Source organism: Patella vulgata, chromosome 4, assembly GCF_932274485.2.
Source record: "Patella vulgata chromosome 4, xgPatVulg1.2, whole genome shotgun sequence".
Taxonomy (NCBI): Eukaryota; Metazoa; Mollusca; class Gastropoda; family Patellidae; genus Patella; species Patella vulgata.
In genome coordinates this window covers 3,210,077-3,228,087 of record NC_065882.2, presented here as the reverse complement: position 1 = coordinate 3,228,087, position 18,011 = coordinate 3,210,077, and the positions used below count along the sequence as shown (strand labels likewise).

At 38.5% G+C, this 18,011-nt stretch overlaps 1 long non-coding RNA gene across 1 annotated transcript; it reads left to right on the top strand.

The window, feature by feature from the left end:
- Positions 1–4,620: 4,620 nt before the first annotated feature.
- LOC126807795 (uncharacterized) lies at positions 4,621–5,713 on the top strand. The gene is made up of 3 exons (XR_007674171.2): positions 4,621–4,784; positions 5,323–5,526; positions 5,604–5,713. It is a non-coding gene; the product is annotated as an uncharacterized LOC126807795 (long non-coding RNA).
- Positions 5,714–18,011: the final 12,298 nt, after the last annotated feature.

Here is an 18,011-nt window from a genome sequence, read left to right as displayed (position 1 = left end):
TTCTGTTTTAGTGTCAAAATAATTGTTTTGTAACACGCGTTCATTATACCATTTAATAACCTTATCACGTTCCTGCGGAGACATAGTTGACGTTTCGTAAAAGCTTATCGGTGGCATTTCACCATTGTATTCCAAATTTTCAGGTTTAAGGAATGAATACGGAAATATACCCTTCGTAATCGGTAAATCAAATGTTTTGCTAAAATCTGTAAGTTTCATATGCATAAACGCCAGGCTGTCTAAAAAACGTATATTATTGTTTATAGTCATACAAAGGATTTTAGACCCGTTTGCGATGATTTGAGGTAGAATTCTAGTATGTATGACGAAATATCTCAATACAAATAGAGCATCGAAAGCCTGACTATTATGTGCTATGAACCTCGAGTGTCGGTGAGTTAGAACGGTAGTTTTTTTACCCTTGAGGTCGACATTTATTTCGGTCTGAACTATCCAGCGACAAAACTCAGAGACGCAATATTTACCATAAAAAATCCATTCTCTCTGAGCGTTCTTTAAGTTACAACCGTCACAAGGTTCGTTAATGTCTTTCTCCAAACATAAAGGACACACGCGGTGTGCAACGCATAAAATCGCTACATGGATATTATTTTCATCCAAAATAGTCTCAAAGTCGTAAAAAACAAAATATCTGATGGTCTCAACTTCAACATCCTCCGATAATCGTTTCATATAACACCTATGGTTAGGTTTACACAGCTGCTCACAATTACGACATTTGTGCACATCGCATGTGTGTTTATTCATTGCGTCATCTTCGTGTGTGTCTATTGTCGCATAACACTTTAAACAGGCCCTATATTTCACACACGTCGTCACGGTGTATAGTGGGACATTTTGGTTATGTCTCTCCAAACATTTCAACCCTCTAAAATAACGGTGGCAAAGTTCGCATTGTATTCGTGGTCGATCCCTAGGACAAGAATCTACCTGACGGCAACTGGGACATGTCGCTTTACACCCATGTTTATTCTTATGCGAATATGGTTTTTCACACGCTGGACAATAGAATGCTTGATTAAATAAGCTGTTGATTTTCTTTATATAATAAAAATGTTTTTCCATTAAATACAGTCTTAAAACGGGTACATTGGGATCCGCAACACCTCTGAATATGACACAATTTGCACTCTGTGCATCATAGATGACAATTTGATATTTAGCTTTTAAGTGTTCTTGGAATATGCACCATTCAGGACGACCTGTAGGTACTAACGGGTTAACCCCGTACTCTTGATACATTTCCATAGCCATAGCAATCTGTAACGGTTTTTTCTTACGTTTGTTTGCTACACGTTTGTAATGTTTAGTTTCTTCGACTGTCGGTGAAATTTTCTTACGATAAGAAATTTCATTTATACCCAGGACGATAGATTGTCCGAAACAGGTTTGATAACCATAGTTGGCAACTGGTGATATAAATGTTCGTTTTTTTGAACTCATAAAAGCCTCGTTCAAAAGAACCGTATTTGTAAAAGCACCGCCCTCTTTAGAGGCTACATAGGTTACGGATATAGAAGTTTGATTGTCAATAACTAGTGTTTTTTTTGACTGCATAACTTTCGCAATCTCTTCCAAGATTAATTCCAAAGTTAGTTCTTCGTAAGGTCTAAACGCAATATATATGGGGTTGTCCAAATCAGGATGATTTAGTTGTATTCTTACCCTCTCGTTTGGCTGAACATTGAAATTTTCTCTGACGGTCTCTAATATCTGAGTGAATAGCCGCTCTAGCCAGTCAGGAGTGGTAACCGCCTCCGTGTTTATAATTTCGATTCTCATTAATTCGGAATGGATATTAAACTTTCTTGAAAAACGGCGCTCCACCGAAATCAGCCTTACTAAATCTTCGCCACCTCTCCCCACTTGACAAATCTTTAAAAAAAAAAAAAAAATGGAGATTGGGTTTGGTATGGTATTTAAAAAAACAAATCCGGTGGTGTTAACAAATCAAAAATGTCGACGACTTCGTCGTCTTTTTCGTCACAAACCTTAGCCACTAAAGATTGGATATTAGAAGGCAATGTTATGTCACTCGTTAATAGTGCAATTAGCGGATCGATCTTTTCACTTTCTGTAGACGAATTAGGTTTCACATTATTTTGAATATCGTGTAAAGTTTTTTTGCTCACCTGCGACGTGTCAAAGTCGCTATCGTCATCTGAAAATAATATCGGGCTAACCACCGGTCGGGGGTTTTTTTCTAACCTTTCTTCTTCTTCAGAGGCATCCACGGTGTCAGGGTCAGACAGTTGCCGCTTAACCCCCTGTGTTTCATTATGATTTTCATTCTCGACGTGGTCTAGAGCTTCGTTAACGGCCAAGGTTTGACTTGCCGTCCAATATTCAAATTCGTCTGTAATCTGTAGTATTTCGCCCCATTGAGTGTGTGTGTAGGTTTCAAACGCATCCATTCTAAGAAAGCAGAAAATTTGTTTTAATAATAATCAAAAGTACATGACTGTAACAATTTTTTTTTTTTTTTTTTTTTTTTTAGATCTAGGTGTTGGGTTTTTAAATGGTATAGTAAGATGGATCCTTATATACTCTATAACGATCGTCTGGCCACCTTTGATAATTGCTGGATGCATAAGCAGCCGTCACCTCATAATTTGAGCAAGGCTGGCTTTATCTATATTGGACCTTACGATCGCGTAAAATGTTTTAGATGCAACTTAATATTGAAGTCTTGGAACCCCGGAGACAACCCATTCGTTGAACACACTAGGTACAATCAAACCTGTAGTTTTATGCAAATGATTAAACCATGTTTGTCGGGAGGTTTTCGCTGGCAATTCAGAGGATTTTTCAAACAGAGTGTGATTACCCTAGCGACTTCCAGAGTTTTGTACAAATCTAAAACCGAATGCATCGAGGCGGCTAAGAAATCGGAATTTAGCTTTTTCGATTCAATAGGGGGTCCCTATCTATTCTTGACGGAGTGGAATTCCAAAAATGATAAAGTGAAGGAATATAATATAGACAACATGACTGTAGAATCATGTGATTTTTAAAAAAACAACGACGTCTATTTGTTAAAAACAAGGGACCTTACACCTTGAACGTGACGGTAAGTATTACTAACTCATTGCATAATGATTGATGGGTCAAGGAACCGAGAGAGTCAAACTTAGAAAAAATGTCAATTTGAAGATAATTCATAATAGCCGGTGTGATTCCAAGGTTTGTTACATGTTGAATGTAGTTACCTCCCCTTACATGTTGAATGTAGTTACCTCCCCTTACATGTTGAACGATCGGTAAAGCTGTCTCTATCATCCAAACAAATATTCTACGAATATTAGTCTGGATGGTTCCTCAAAATTTGATGGAAAGCCTGTCATTGTCTGGATTATCCAGTCTTTTAAGTTACCACGTACTGAATCTATCAAAACATCTCGCTAGTCTACAATGACCCTCTCTAAAATTTTGTTTGTAAAGGTTTTAATTGAAATGGTAATTTTCTCTCGTCATGAATCAGCCGTATGGCTTCTCACAATCTTCTTAATTCTCCATCGTGATTCACGCTTCATTCTCCTCGGATCTATTTTGTTTCTAATAATAGATGCGCCAAGTGAATTGTGAGATATATTTCAGACTCACTTTATAGAATCTAGCAAAAACGGCCCGGCTTCATAAGATCTAACACTTACATTATATACATTCAAATTTCACAATCAAAAACTCTTACAAAACTAACACCGTAACCTGTTAAGAATTTAATTTAAGAAACGACCAATCGTTTATTATTAATGTAATACTATCGCTAATAAATAATAATCTATCGTTAATGTAATCCTCGTGAATGTAAACATCGGGGGTGAGGTTTGACAACCGGTCTAATAATCTTCACATCGAGTGATACCCTAACAACACCCGGTTTTGCGATTTACGGATACAATAATATTTTACTTTTCAAACACAACTTTCTTGATAAAACTGTCGAAATTGTCTGAATTTTTAACCCTGGCTATAATCTACACTTTGAACAATTCTACATAAAAAACAAAATATATGTACAAGATCTTGTACTCAGAGACCCCAAACAATTCGAAAAGAGTGAATAATAAAAATAATAATAATTATCTTAATCTTAAACAATGTATATTTAAAGGAAAAAAACTGACCTTATTTTCCGAATTTGTCCCAGTAATTGCTAGGCGTATACTAAAAGACAAGGTCTTACGAGATATACACACTCAATGTAGCATGCTTCGCGGCTAGAGGTAAACAGCCAGCCACTGACACCTGCTTTGACAAGTAGCTAGACGGTTGGTCTTTTAAACCACTCGCTGTCAGTAGGGGGGGGGTGTTTCAACGACTCGATCGCCGACAGACATCACACGGCTTTCTGTCAATTATTTCGCGTCATTGGTTATGTCTAGTACTTGATAAAAACACCGACAGTTTATAGCTGTTGTCTGAGTACAGGGCGCGTAATTGACCCTCCTTTACAGCCAAAACCTAATGTTAAACTTTATGAACATTTGCCTAGTTTTCATGAATAATATTTTTAAGTGGAGATATTTATTTTAAAATTATTCACAACGGAGTATTGTCTAGTTTTAATGTATAATATTTTAAAAGGAATATCTTAGAACAACTCGGACCTCCCTACGATTTATAGTTGCTCATAAAAGTATTCACTTTTCTTTATAAGTACCAAGCGTTTGTCTGTGAAAATTATTCTCGCCTCTGAACGAATAAGCATTATCAACTCTCGTCGACTTTGTAAAAAAAGAAAACCAAGACCGTCTCAAAATGTAAGTTTTTTATTATTTCTTCAAAATTGTGATTCGAAACCTACTTTTAAAACAGCGTTTCATGTTTACTTTTTCACTCGACCCTCGTAGGGTGACCTTTGTAGTGCGTAATTAAAGACACGCGTAAATTAGCTAAATCGCTCTCCTAACAATTGAGATTAATATACGACTTTCGTCTGCTTTGCTTATTTTTAAAACTGTTCATATCTAAGCAACCATATTTGTCAAACATATTCAACAAATATTAACCCGGTTAGGAGCCTAAGATGCTATATTACCATGCATATACGTAGAGACCGTGAACTTTATGTTGAAAGTAATGCTTAATGGTAAGTGCAAGAGAACCACACACTGTACCTCCATGGCATCCGTCCACCGTACTTTTCATCATACTCGAATGTTTCTACTTTTTCAAGCTACACACACCCATACACACCAAAATTGGCATACATTTATTGGTATTAACCAACCTATTAATATTTTGACTTTGAAAATATCTTTAATATAAATTATAATATTATATTTTTTGTTGTTTAAGGTACAGTATTGACCAGGTTCAGGCTTACTTGAAAAGCATAATTAACCTAATGCTGTGTACATTGGCGCCGTGTCTCAATGCTATTGGAACACCCGCTATAGCTATCCAACTAAGGGGTATTCTGTTCGACGCCAATAATTTACTGGCGACACACCACCCATATATAACCCCTATAAGTCCATCACCTGAGCAGGAAAAAGAAACGTAAGTTTTTTGGTGATTTTTTTCTACTTGGTATGTTTTATTTTACCAATACCTATCTGATTTGTTCTTTTCTGCAGATTGTTAGCTTTTACGGACTACATACTGACACGGTTGAGGATGGTTGAGGGAACGAACCCTGCGTTCAAGAACATCATCAACGTTCTCGACACTTATAGGGAGCTAACAGACTGGAACATGCCATCATTATAAAAATATATATATATAACACGAGGGCTAAATAAAATATTATAAAAAAAAAAAAAAGGCTGTTGTTGGTTTCTTAGTATCGACACGGATTGAAGAGTGTAGCCCTGTGAAGTGGGTTTTTTTAGGTTAGGACGGGGTGTGGTGGGAGGGGCGGGGTCGGGGTGGGGGGGGGGGGGGTGGTTGGTTTGTGGGATATAAACAGCCTTTGATAAACAATCACAACATGCTCAGCTGTCAAGCTTAATAGCGGAGATCATTGTCCCTGAATGCAGGTATAACTACGCGTGACGTGAACTCAATGTAACCTCTGCACACCTGCCTATAAAGCGAAATATCTTCCCCCCCTACCCTCCAATAAACAATTCGAGGACCCCATACCCTCGTTACAAAAGTCAAACACGATCAAAGAATATAACACCTGCAGACCTTTTTTATTATTCATAACCTCATTGTTCAGTCAACAATAACCATATTCAAACTATAAATAGAACACCTGTGGAATGCTCTGACGTCAGACCTTAGGAATGTGTGACGTCAGACCTTTGGAATGTCTGGAATTCCAAAATTGCTCCAGACTACTGCACATACTACTATATTAATAAAGGCGCTTTGATAAAAATTCAAGAGACAAATGGTCTAGAGGTAGCCAACAGACGAACAGTCGTGGTGAAAATTGAAATGGAGTTTGATGTCTCGCCAGCACAATAGTTCGGTCATTTTGAGACAAGGAAACGGAAATCTATTATTTATTATGAGAAATTTGCGAAATAATTGATATAGTTTTTAATGTGAAATAAAATGGGATTTAACGTCCTACTGTTCTGAACCGACTGGGCTAATGGAGACGGGCATACGACATACAGTGTGCTATGTGGGACATTTTGTCCGGTCAGCGGTACTGTAGCCTACTCTTGTATCGAATTACAACTGTCAAGGGTTTTTTTACGTGCAGACCAATGTGTATACGAGGCCTCGGATTTTCGTTCCATTCGAACGACTATACCTTGTCCTTTGCCAGACCTTCAGTCCTGCGCCACTGACAAGATGGAACCACACCGGAACCATTTTCTCGACTAACGCAGGGATTAACACGGAACCTCCGGGTTAGCGAGCCAACGTCTTACCCACAAAGCCACCGTGGCTCATTTGTTTTTAAAGCAGGTGTTGTCTAACTCATATAGGATAAATGAATAACTCTTAACTTGCTTCTGATAGTTTATGACGCACGCGCAACACAAATTACATAAAACAGTTTTAAACGCATGGATAGTAGAACTCAAATATATATCTAGTAGATTTAAATGCATAACTTTGTATAGCTTACTTAGCCGTGTACGCATGGGTCATATAGAATATAGATTTTAACGCGCATGGGACATACCTTACTTAGTTTTAAACGCATGGATGGTAGAACCAATTCATATATGCATATATGTTAAAGCACATGACATAACTTACTTAGTTTTAAACGCATGAGTGGTAGAACCCATAATAGATTTTAACGCATAACTTTGCATAACTTACTAATTAGTTTAAACGCATTGGTAGTAAAACCCACATAGCATATCTTTTAACGAATAACTTTGCATAATTTACTTAGTTTTAAACGCACGTGGCATAACTTGCTTAGTTTTGAACGCATGGGTGGTAGAACCCATATAGAATAGATTTTATCGCACGTGTGAAATAAGGTACTTGGATTTAAACGCATGGGTCGCAGAACTCAAATATAAATTATCGCACGTGTGAAATAAGGTACTTGGTTTAAACGCATGGATCTTAGAACTTGAATATAGAATAGATTTTAACGCACGTGTGGCATAACTGTCGGTAGTTTGAATCATAGAGCTTTGACAATCACAATAAAGGTATATCTGCTACAAATCTCATATCGTAAGATTCACACATTTTACAAATATAACCCCCAACAATCTCGACATTATTACAAGTCTGCGATTAATTATGAAATAAGAATAGTGGATGGTACTAGGTCATATGTAAACATTTAATACGTGTAGGAATCTTTAGCAGGTGGTTTATTTTCTACGACACTGTTTGATCCTGCGGAAACAACTACCAGGTGAAAACTGTCTGAGGTATCAGCTGAAGAACAAGTTTGTAATTAACCTTTCTAAAGGTGTTTGAACCTACCTTTAATCTCCCATTGAGAATAAATCGCGCTATATCAACATTTAAACATTGTGAAATTTTCTGAGGAAGCGTTCAGAATGATTCGCTCCCGGTGTTGGCCGGGAGTTTCCGGCGTGGTTTCCCCTTGTCATTGGTGTAGGACGGAGGGTCTGATAAGGACTGTTGTCTAGTTGTTCGGATTGCACAAAAAAAGAGGTCCCGTGCACATATTGGCGTCCCGTGAAAGACCCTTTGACCGTTGGAATTGATATAATAGTAGGTCGTAGTGCCGCTGTCAAAATTTCCCTTATACACGGGACCTCGGTTTTGCGTCTCATCCGAATAACTAGACAGCTGTCCGTCCTGCACCACTGACAAGAAGAAACTACGCCGGATAATCCCGACGAACTTTCTCGGCCAATGCAGGGATCGAACTCCCGACCTCCAGGCTACCGAGCCAGCGTCTTACCAACTTAGCCACCGTGGCTCCTCGGGGTTCTGGAAAAGAAACCTGACAAGGTTTACTCACAAGAAGATGGTTGCTACTGTTATAGTGTATCTTTGTATATATTTTATTACTATTTAAGTTTAGTCAAAATAGCAATTAACCAATGTCCGAATTGATATCTCGCTAATCTTTGAAGTCTTTTAAGTGTATATTACGTAATTATAAATAACACGCGTTCTTGCTATGTCCATATTTTCTTCTGTATTTAAACATCTGTTTCCTATGTACAATTTAACATTTCTGATCAAATATTATTATATAATTATTTTAATCTTAAGCTTGTATATATGTTCTATATTCTACTGTAACTTTAGTCTGGTGACCGACTCGCCCTAGCGATACCTATCTCGTTATTGTGACCGTTAGCCAGTTTTGGGCACTCGTTTATTAAAAGTACAATTTTAAATATTTATTCCGAGTTATCGTCGTTAGTGTTGGAATAAGCTAGAACAACAGCACTTCGGTACTGCTATAAATCGTTTATAAGTTGAATGAAATGAAATGAAACGGGGTTTAACGTCCTACTGTTCTGCTCCTAACCTGGGCTGATGAAGACGGGCATACGCCATACAGTGTGCTATGAGGGAAATGTTGCCCGGCTAGCGGCGCTACGACCTACTCTTATATCGAATTCCAACTGCCAAGGGATCTTTTACGTGCACGCCAATGTGTACACGGGACCTCCGTCCTGCATCACTGACAAGGGGGAACCACGCCGGAAAATCTTAATGAACTTTCTCGGCTAATGCAGGGATCGAATACCCGACCTCCAGGCTAGCGAGCCAGCCCCTTACTCACCGTGGCTCCCGTTTATAAGTTGAATAAGAGTAAAGACGTGAATGATTGATATATAAAATACGTTGTTTATTGTTTAACATATAATATAAATATAGGAAATGGTCTGTTCACACGTCATATGTTCAACTAGATTAATCAACATAGTCAGCGTTAAAGAGACATTGGCACTTCAGTAACTAACAATAGTTTATTTTAAAGTTGTGTGGTATAACAATATGAAAAAGAATTAGTGCGTGTACAGTTGATAGGTGTAATTGGAATGCCGTCTGGACAGGGGTATGACATATTTCCGTCTTAGCTAGCCCAGAAAAGTAAGACGTCAAACCTCCATTTTTCACTTTAAAGGGGCGCCATTACTTTCACCAACCGTATTCCTTGTATAAACAAACAAAATATAAAAATTTGATGGGATTGTTTTTAATGGGTCAAAGAGTGGGCGGGGATGGGGCGTGGTTGATGAGTAAGGTTTTGGGTGAGAAAGGGCCTTAGGATTATTCTGGTTTCCCCTTGTATGGACCTTAAAACGTCTAGTGGGCTGGATGGGATGAAAAACTGAGACCCGTGTAGAGAGAGAGAAATAGGGTGTAAAGTCCACTCGACACAAACTAGGTCATTTCGGGACTGGCATATGCTTCAATTTTATTTCAATAATTCGCTTGCGCGTAGGGGTCTTTAGCCGTGGGAGGAAACCGGGGGACCCGGAAAAAACCCATGAGGTTGGACAGGCAATCCTACTCATTGTCACGTACAAGCAGAGAATCGAAACCACGCCAGTTGACTCAATGCCAGACCTAGTGAATAGGTATAATTAATGGCGTACATGTAAGTGAATAGAAAATTATAGTTAAACAATTGACAGCGAGGCAGAATGGAAGGGGTTGATTGTTTTTTTTATAATCCTATACAATTATATCGTTCTCTGAAAGGAGCCGATGCGGTTCAGTGAGGTTCCGTGTTCGATTCCGGTGTTGGCCGAGAAAGTTCGTGGCAATTTTCCGGGTTGGTTCCCGTGTACAAATGTGGGTGCACATAAAAGATCCCTTGGCAGTTGGAATGCGATATAAAAGTAGGTCAAGCGCCACTGTCCGGGCAAAATTTGCCACATATAGCACACTGTATGGCGTTTATGTCCGTCTTCAATATCTCAGTCGGAGCAGAACAGTAGGACGTTAAACCCCGTTTCATTTCATTTAAATTTATTTTATAATGCTATACATTATCGAGTTCTCTAGCCAAGTCGGAGCCGAACAGTAGGACGTTAAACCCCATTTCATTTTATAATCCGTTATCGTTATCTAAAAGGAACACGCTTCTACTCGCCTTCCCCGAGACCGATGACCTAACTGTGGCGTGAGTAAATTCCTGACGATTCCAACTTATTTCCTATTGAGAAAGAAAGGTCAAGGTTGTAAATGATGGACCAAAGCCACCTGTGTAAGCTATCCAATTCTAACATGGCCTTTACAAGTATAACGTCATATTTATGCAATGATTGTGGTTGATTTATCTGGTTCATCGCGTCTTATGTAAAACGGACAATTTTGGACGGAAATGTTCATCGGTCTGCCATTGAGCCAAGTATTGTGGTTCCGAGTGTGTTATGGATTCTTCTAATGTTGGATGTCAGGCGGTTGAAAAGTACATATCAATGCCATCGTTCTGCCACGTATGACCCAAATAACTTTTTTTGTAGAGGGACCTCGGTTTTTCGTCCCATCCGAACGACTAGACAGCTGTTCTTACCCATTTAGCCGCCGTGGTGGCTCCCATGGCTTATACAAGGTATGCGGGTCCGTTCTATTGCCGAATAATATGCCAAATTCACGTTGCGGCAAGGATGTTTGCTGGTAACTAATTATTGTTTGAAATACTACAACAGCTGAAGCCTCTACGGATCATTTTAAATGGAAGATTGTGAAACTATTTGAATATCATAATACTTATGTTTATAAATCCCTCTTGTATGTAACTTCATCCCCTGTAGCTTCATCACTTCATCCCCTGTATATTCAACAACAGAATACTGTTTTAATTATGCATGTTTCAAAACACGAATTCTTTATTTACAATATCTGGCAAAGCACTTAACAACTGGGTATTATATGTTCCGTCTATGGAGCCATAACACGCAGACATGCATTTCTAAGGCCTGTACACACCATTTTTATTCTTACAGTAATGTAATATATAATTAAACCTGCATTATTCCACACTGATCCTCAGTGAATATTTGCTTGGCCGCGACAATCACTGATAAGGATGACATTGATGCGGCTTAATGAACTAGAAATATTAACTTTTTTCCTGCGACAAATTAAATTCTAAAACATTTTTTGTATATATTGGAAAAATAAATAAAGGCGTTTGACGTATTTGTAGTTAAAAATTATTTCCGATTTAGTGTAAATGGGTATTAAAATGACTAAAATGCAGCATTCTCTCCGAATCAGTTATGTCTTATGTAAACAATGCACGCGCCATTCAGCCAATGATTCACACCGCGTGCTGTGACAGCACGTGTTAAGGCAGTCATCTATGACAGAGATATTATACGAGACTCGTAATTCTCTGTGAAACAGATTGGCATTATTCAAGTCAGCAATTCATGGCGAATAAGATATAAGTTAAGTTATGGCCCCCTCGCCGCGACTCGAGACCTAATTCTCTGTGAAACAGATTGGCATTATTCAAGTCAGCAATTCATGGCGAATAAGATATAAGTTAAGTTATGGCCCCCTCGCCGCGACTCGAGACCTAAGCTCTTTCAAGTCGCGACTGCCGAGTCCGAGTCTAAACTCGAGTCGCAATGACGCGACTTCAGTCGGACTCGAGTTCTAGTCGCGGTACTCGAGCTAACACCATTGCCCTTTGATCCAGAAAATACAACTTTAAGCCCCATTTTATTTTATCTTAACAGTGCGTACAGCCCTAAGACTTCTATTCCACAATTTCACATACAACATCTGTTTAAATCCTATATATTCGAGTCTCGACTCAAATAAATATATCAAGTCGTGTCGCCAGTCGGGTCATTTGGTCATTGACTCAATACTTTAAGCCCCATTTCGCTTGTATCTTATAACAGTGTGTACAGCCCTAAGACTTGTATTTCACAGCTTCACATGCAGCATCTGTTTAAAGCCAGTATATTTTGATTAACTTGATAAAAGAACACGCGTGTGAAGTGACGACATGTAAAAGTAGAAACTAATGTATTTTATATCTTTCACTTGTGATAAAAATGAAACAAGAATTGTTGCTTGCTATGATGTTTATAATAGAAAAGTATCCCACACAACATGCAATGGAAATAGCAAAAAGTAAGGGGATGCATTGACCGGATTTTTTCCCCCAAAGTGGAGGCAGACCACCATTAAATTTCACCATCTCGGTACCCACAAATTGTCCTTCGTCTATTTATAGCAATTATCTCCTGTCTCTTTTCCCCCCTTTTGCATACCCATTTTTGTTGATTTTTTTAGTCTAGAATGAACGAATAGGGTTTGTATTAACATTAACTGCCAGGTTTGGTAAATATTCATGATTTAGAGGCGGAAGGATAACAGAGTTATCAGGTTGGTTACGGTGATATGTACGGCAACTAGTTACATGTTTTTAGTATGCTTCTTCAAGGTTGTGTATCTCAAAATTTTGGTGGTCAACCTCCTACAAATTTTAGTGCAAAGACATGACCATTTGTTCCTCTGTCTGTAGTGAAAAGCATTCAGCCCAACGAAAATTTGGGGAGAAGTTGGAGCCTGGCAAATAGGCCAGAATTAACATTGAAGGCAATGGGGAATAAATGGTGCTCTGCCTACAAATAGTGGCGTGCAGAGGGGGAGGGGGGCAGGGGCACAGGGAATGAAGACCTAGGTATCCATTCCAAGAGTGAAAAAAATAAAGTGTTTGTTTTAAATTTTAAAATATCGCTGTTAACTTTGTTGTACATGCTGCCCTAATTTGAATAAAAAGTTTATGTCATAATACTTTGAATAAATAAAATGAAGTTTAACGTCCGACTGGGCTAATGAAGACAGCCATACGCCATATAGTGTGCTAAGAGGGTAATTTTGGCCGGACAGCGGCGGACGGTCTACTCTTATATGTAATTCCATCTACTAAGGGATCTTTTACGTGCACGCCAATGTGTACATGGGACGACTAGACAGCCGTCCTTGCCAGGCCCACCGCCCTGCACTGACTAGAGGAAATCACGCCGGAATATCCCGTTGAACTTTCTCGGCCAACAACAGGAGCGAACTCGCGACCTCTAGCGTCTTACTCACTTAGCCATCGCGGCTCCCTAATTTGAAAAAAAAGTTTATTGCATAAGATTTTGAATATTTGAGGGGGGGGGGGTGTGGATGGCCGAATGACGGTCTGTCATTGAGTCAACTGGCGGGGTTTCGATTCCCCGGTTGTACGTGACAAGGAGTAGGGTCGCCTGTCCAACCTCGTGGGTTTTCTCCGGGTCCTCCGTTTTCCTCCCACTGCTAAAGACCCCTACGTGCAAGCAAATTATTGAAATGAAATTGAACCCTGTGTTAGTCCCGAAATGACCTAGTTTGTGTCGAGTGGACGTTAAACCCCATTTCTCTCTCTCTCTTTTGAATATTTAAATATATCTTCCTCTCTAACATTATCTTCTGAGTACAAGGCCTGAGTCTTAGGGGCAGACATTCCGCACACAGAGATCCAACTACTCCATACTTCAAGAATAGATCTCTGCACTGAATGCCTCCATATTTAAAAATTATTATACTGTTTTGTAATGCAGCCATCTCCGGTTCTCTTCTGTTATACACAAAAAGACTAATTAAACATTTTCAATTTTATTAAATGGAAGCATAATATATACTTGTCAAAATTCTTGAAACAAAATTCTTGAAGTATGCTTAGTGTTTTCAATAAAAATCGTCGATTTAGGACTTAAAATGTCGGTCAACTAGCTTAGTATCTGTTCTCAAGCGGAGCTAACTGTAGACAGACAGCCTAAGTTTAGTATGGGGGGCAGTACAATCAATTAACCTACAGTGTATACACGTCACTGTCCGAAAGAAATGAATTGGTGAGTTCACTTGAAGTAACACCGATTTACCGAATTCGCCTTATGGATGGAATTTTGTATTTTAATTTACAGTGTTAGAACCGAATGTGTTTTTTTTTTAAAAAATTATTTTTGCAATATAATTGGCGCCCTAAACAGTCCCATTAAATTCACCCAGCCACTTCAGTATTAGTTTTGCGAAATGACACATACAAGTTACAACAAAAAAGAAAAATGACAATATCAATACGAACACCATTTATCTGTTACGTCCATCTGATATTAATACTACTTCATTTAATACCAAGATTAATTTATCCGAATATTTCAATTTAAAACGATGACTTCTACAGACATCCGACCGACCAAAGTTTTTCTAGCAAGTTCTGTTTGCTATTCACTGACCAGCAGATATTTCATAATGTATTTGGAAATTGGAAGAACGCCATGAAATTAATTACTTTACTAGCTTTCTGGGTATTTGTCTGGATTACTATTTATTATAGATCTCGTCACGTTTCAACTTAGACAAGTGAACTTCGATAAACTAAATACGTCCACCTCTAAAATTACAAACCTATGTCAATAAGACAATTATTGTAATGTAACGGTGGCCATTTTCTATTTCTTGCAGTAATTACACTCCTACGTCATCTAGATATTGACACTTATAGCAATTTTTTAAAATTGGTCCCCGTATAATGACGTCATTCAAATGGGAGACGCATTATCACAGTTAGAAAATTTGTGGAAATTGATACTTAATAAAGTCCCATTATGACGTCACTCAAATTAAAGAGACAATGGCACTCTTACCATGAAAATTAATGTAAACTAATTTCCATTAGTATCATATATTAGAGATAGTCCTTTGACTCGACACATTTAAAGAAATGCCAAATACCGAATATTCAGAGCAAAGGCATTTTAAAATATTTGTAACATTGGCAAATTGAAATGTCCTTCGTGTACATTTCTCAGCAATGGCTGAAGAGATTTGTATCAAATTTGGCCACCCTTATGTAACTAATTAAAAACAGTGGTAATAGTCGACGCTCAAGCTACGGGAATGTTCATTGGTCGAATGGTCTAACACTTTAGATCACAAGGTCTGTCATGGAGTCAAGTTGCGTGGTTTCGATGCTAAGCTTGTACGTGACAATGAGTGGGGTAGCCTGTCCAGCCTCGTGGTTTTTATCCCTGGTCCTCCGTCCGCTTTCCTTCCACAGGTAAAGACCCCTATGCGCAAGTAACGTATTGAAAAATAAATGTACCATATGACCTTTAATAATTGTGGAGTGAGCGTTGATATCTCTCAAATATAAACCAACTGTTTATTTCTATAAAACCGATTTTTTGGTGAAGGTCTCGTTGTATAGTTGTGCCAGAAATGAAATGACATGGTGTTTTACGTCCTACAGTTCTACTCAGACTGGGATAATGAAGACGGGCATACGCCATACAGTAGGCTATGAGGGAAATTTTGACCGGACATCGGTACGCCCTATATAGAACTCCAACTTTCAAAGGATCTTTTACGTGCACATCAATGTGTACACGGAACCTCGGTTTTTCGTCCCATCCGAACGACTAGACAGCTGTCCTATTCAGGAAACCACGCCAGAAAATGCAAAAGAACTTTCTAGGTCAATGCAGAGATCGAACACGCGACCTCCAAGGCTAGCGAGCCAGCGTCTTACTCACTTAGCCACCGTGGCCCCCATTGCACTACCGGAATTGACATTGACATAAGAGAGGTTAACAACCAGAGAGAGAATTTAGTTTGGGGTGTTGATTTAAAAACATTTATCAGAAACCTTGTAATGAGTTCACTGCCCTTGGCTCTGGTGGGATATTATGCACATACAATGTAACCAGCGCCATGTTTTAACTGATGTAATCATGGTCCATCAAGTACAGCTTAGATAGAGAAAACAGATTTAAACGACAGTCTGTAGTACATAAACTAAATGAAGTACATCATCTAATTCCATTTAGAAAAAACTTCCATGACAGAATCATACGCCCTCTGTGACACAACCATAACATTTCACACGCAGTATTTACAGTTTTAAAAGTTATTAAGAAAAAAAAACGATTCTTTATCGTGCATTCTGCTCTCTGATAAGTTAGTAATGGTATCTATTTAACAGAACCCAAATAGAAGTGGGTTTTTTTTTTGCGAAGTTTAGTGAATAAATGTTCGGATTTGAGAAAGACGTTAAAAATTTTAAAAAAAGACAGAGAGAAATGGGGTTTAACGTCCACTCGACACAAACTAGGCCATTTCGAGACTAACATAAATATGGTTTAATTTTATTTCAATAATTTGCTTGCGCGTAGGGGTCTTTATCGGTGGGAGGAAACCCACGAGGATGGACAGGCAACCCTACTTCTTGTCACGTACAACCGGGGAATCGAAACCACGCCAGTGTTAAAATAACAACACGAAGAACAGGTAACCATGTGACCAATTGGGATCATGTTCGATGTCTCCGCAATTTTAGGAAACTTACACTCCGACATTTCGATGTTCAATAGATTTTGAGGTATTTCCAGATCTCTAAATATTTTTCCCTTACATGATTTGGAGAATTGAATCTTAGAAATCGATTCATACCGCTCGTAAATCCTTATACGTTATATCTGGACAATTGTTCATTGGTACTCGAGTTTAAAGATACATTCCCGCGTACAAACTGCGTGATTTGATGATATATTTGGACTAAAGACATATTCAAACTAATTCATTTATCGTAATTTTGCTTTAAATCCTTCTCAAAACATTTTATTTGTCAGGGAATACCCCTGCTATACAAAATCGATCGATCAAAATGTTTGTGTCACGTGACTAAAATGGCTGTCTCGTTACCTAGCAACGGGTGCGAAGCCGGAGGAAAATTCATTTCATATACAAGACGATGTTGTCTTTAATCGCTGACTATTTATTACAAATATCGAAGCCCAATAAATTCTCAGATTATCCACTGCCCAAGTCTTTTTCCGTGGTTTTTATCTCAGAAACTGTTGTGCCAAGTTTATCAACATATACATCAAGCGTTCTCTAACGCTGGGAGGCCAGACATTCTTCGCGTGCTACCTTTGACGTTACTCGAGCAGACATCCCTAATCGTCAGGTTGCCAGTTAGGGAAACCCTTACATTTTTTTACATCTTTGTCCTGTGTGCGATGTTTTTCGGGGATTCTAGTATTTTTCTAGTAAGATTCGGATACTTTTATTGGAAATAACCACCCGAAAAATACTTTTGTGGGAAAGTATCTTTAAGCGATTACACATACACTGTGAGCTGCGACAGAAGACCCGGACACAAGCGACTTGAATCACCCCGCTGTAATTGCGCGATAACTTATGCACCTTTTCACAAAACAATGACATTCATTCGTTCTTTATCTATATTATCAAATGCCAGGAACCAATTTCTAGAGAAACCTGATTCGAATCTAATGTAAATGGAAACAAATACTTTGATAAGCGCCATAAAATGTCAAGCTTGTTCTTGATCCGGAAGTCGCTATTTCACTTCGTTAATAGGTATTATTTGGAGAGAAAGAGAAAATGGGGTTTAACGTCCACTCGACACAAACTAGGTCATCTCGGGACTAAACATATGGTTCAATTTTATTTCAATAATTTGCCAGACATTGATTAATCAATCAGCGTTGATGTTTCTAGTGGTTTACCCAAAACACCTCACGCATCCTACTGGGCTAATAAAGACTGTGCTGCTCCGACTGGGCTAATTGAAGACGGAGAGAGTGAGAGAGATGGGGTTT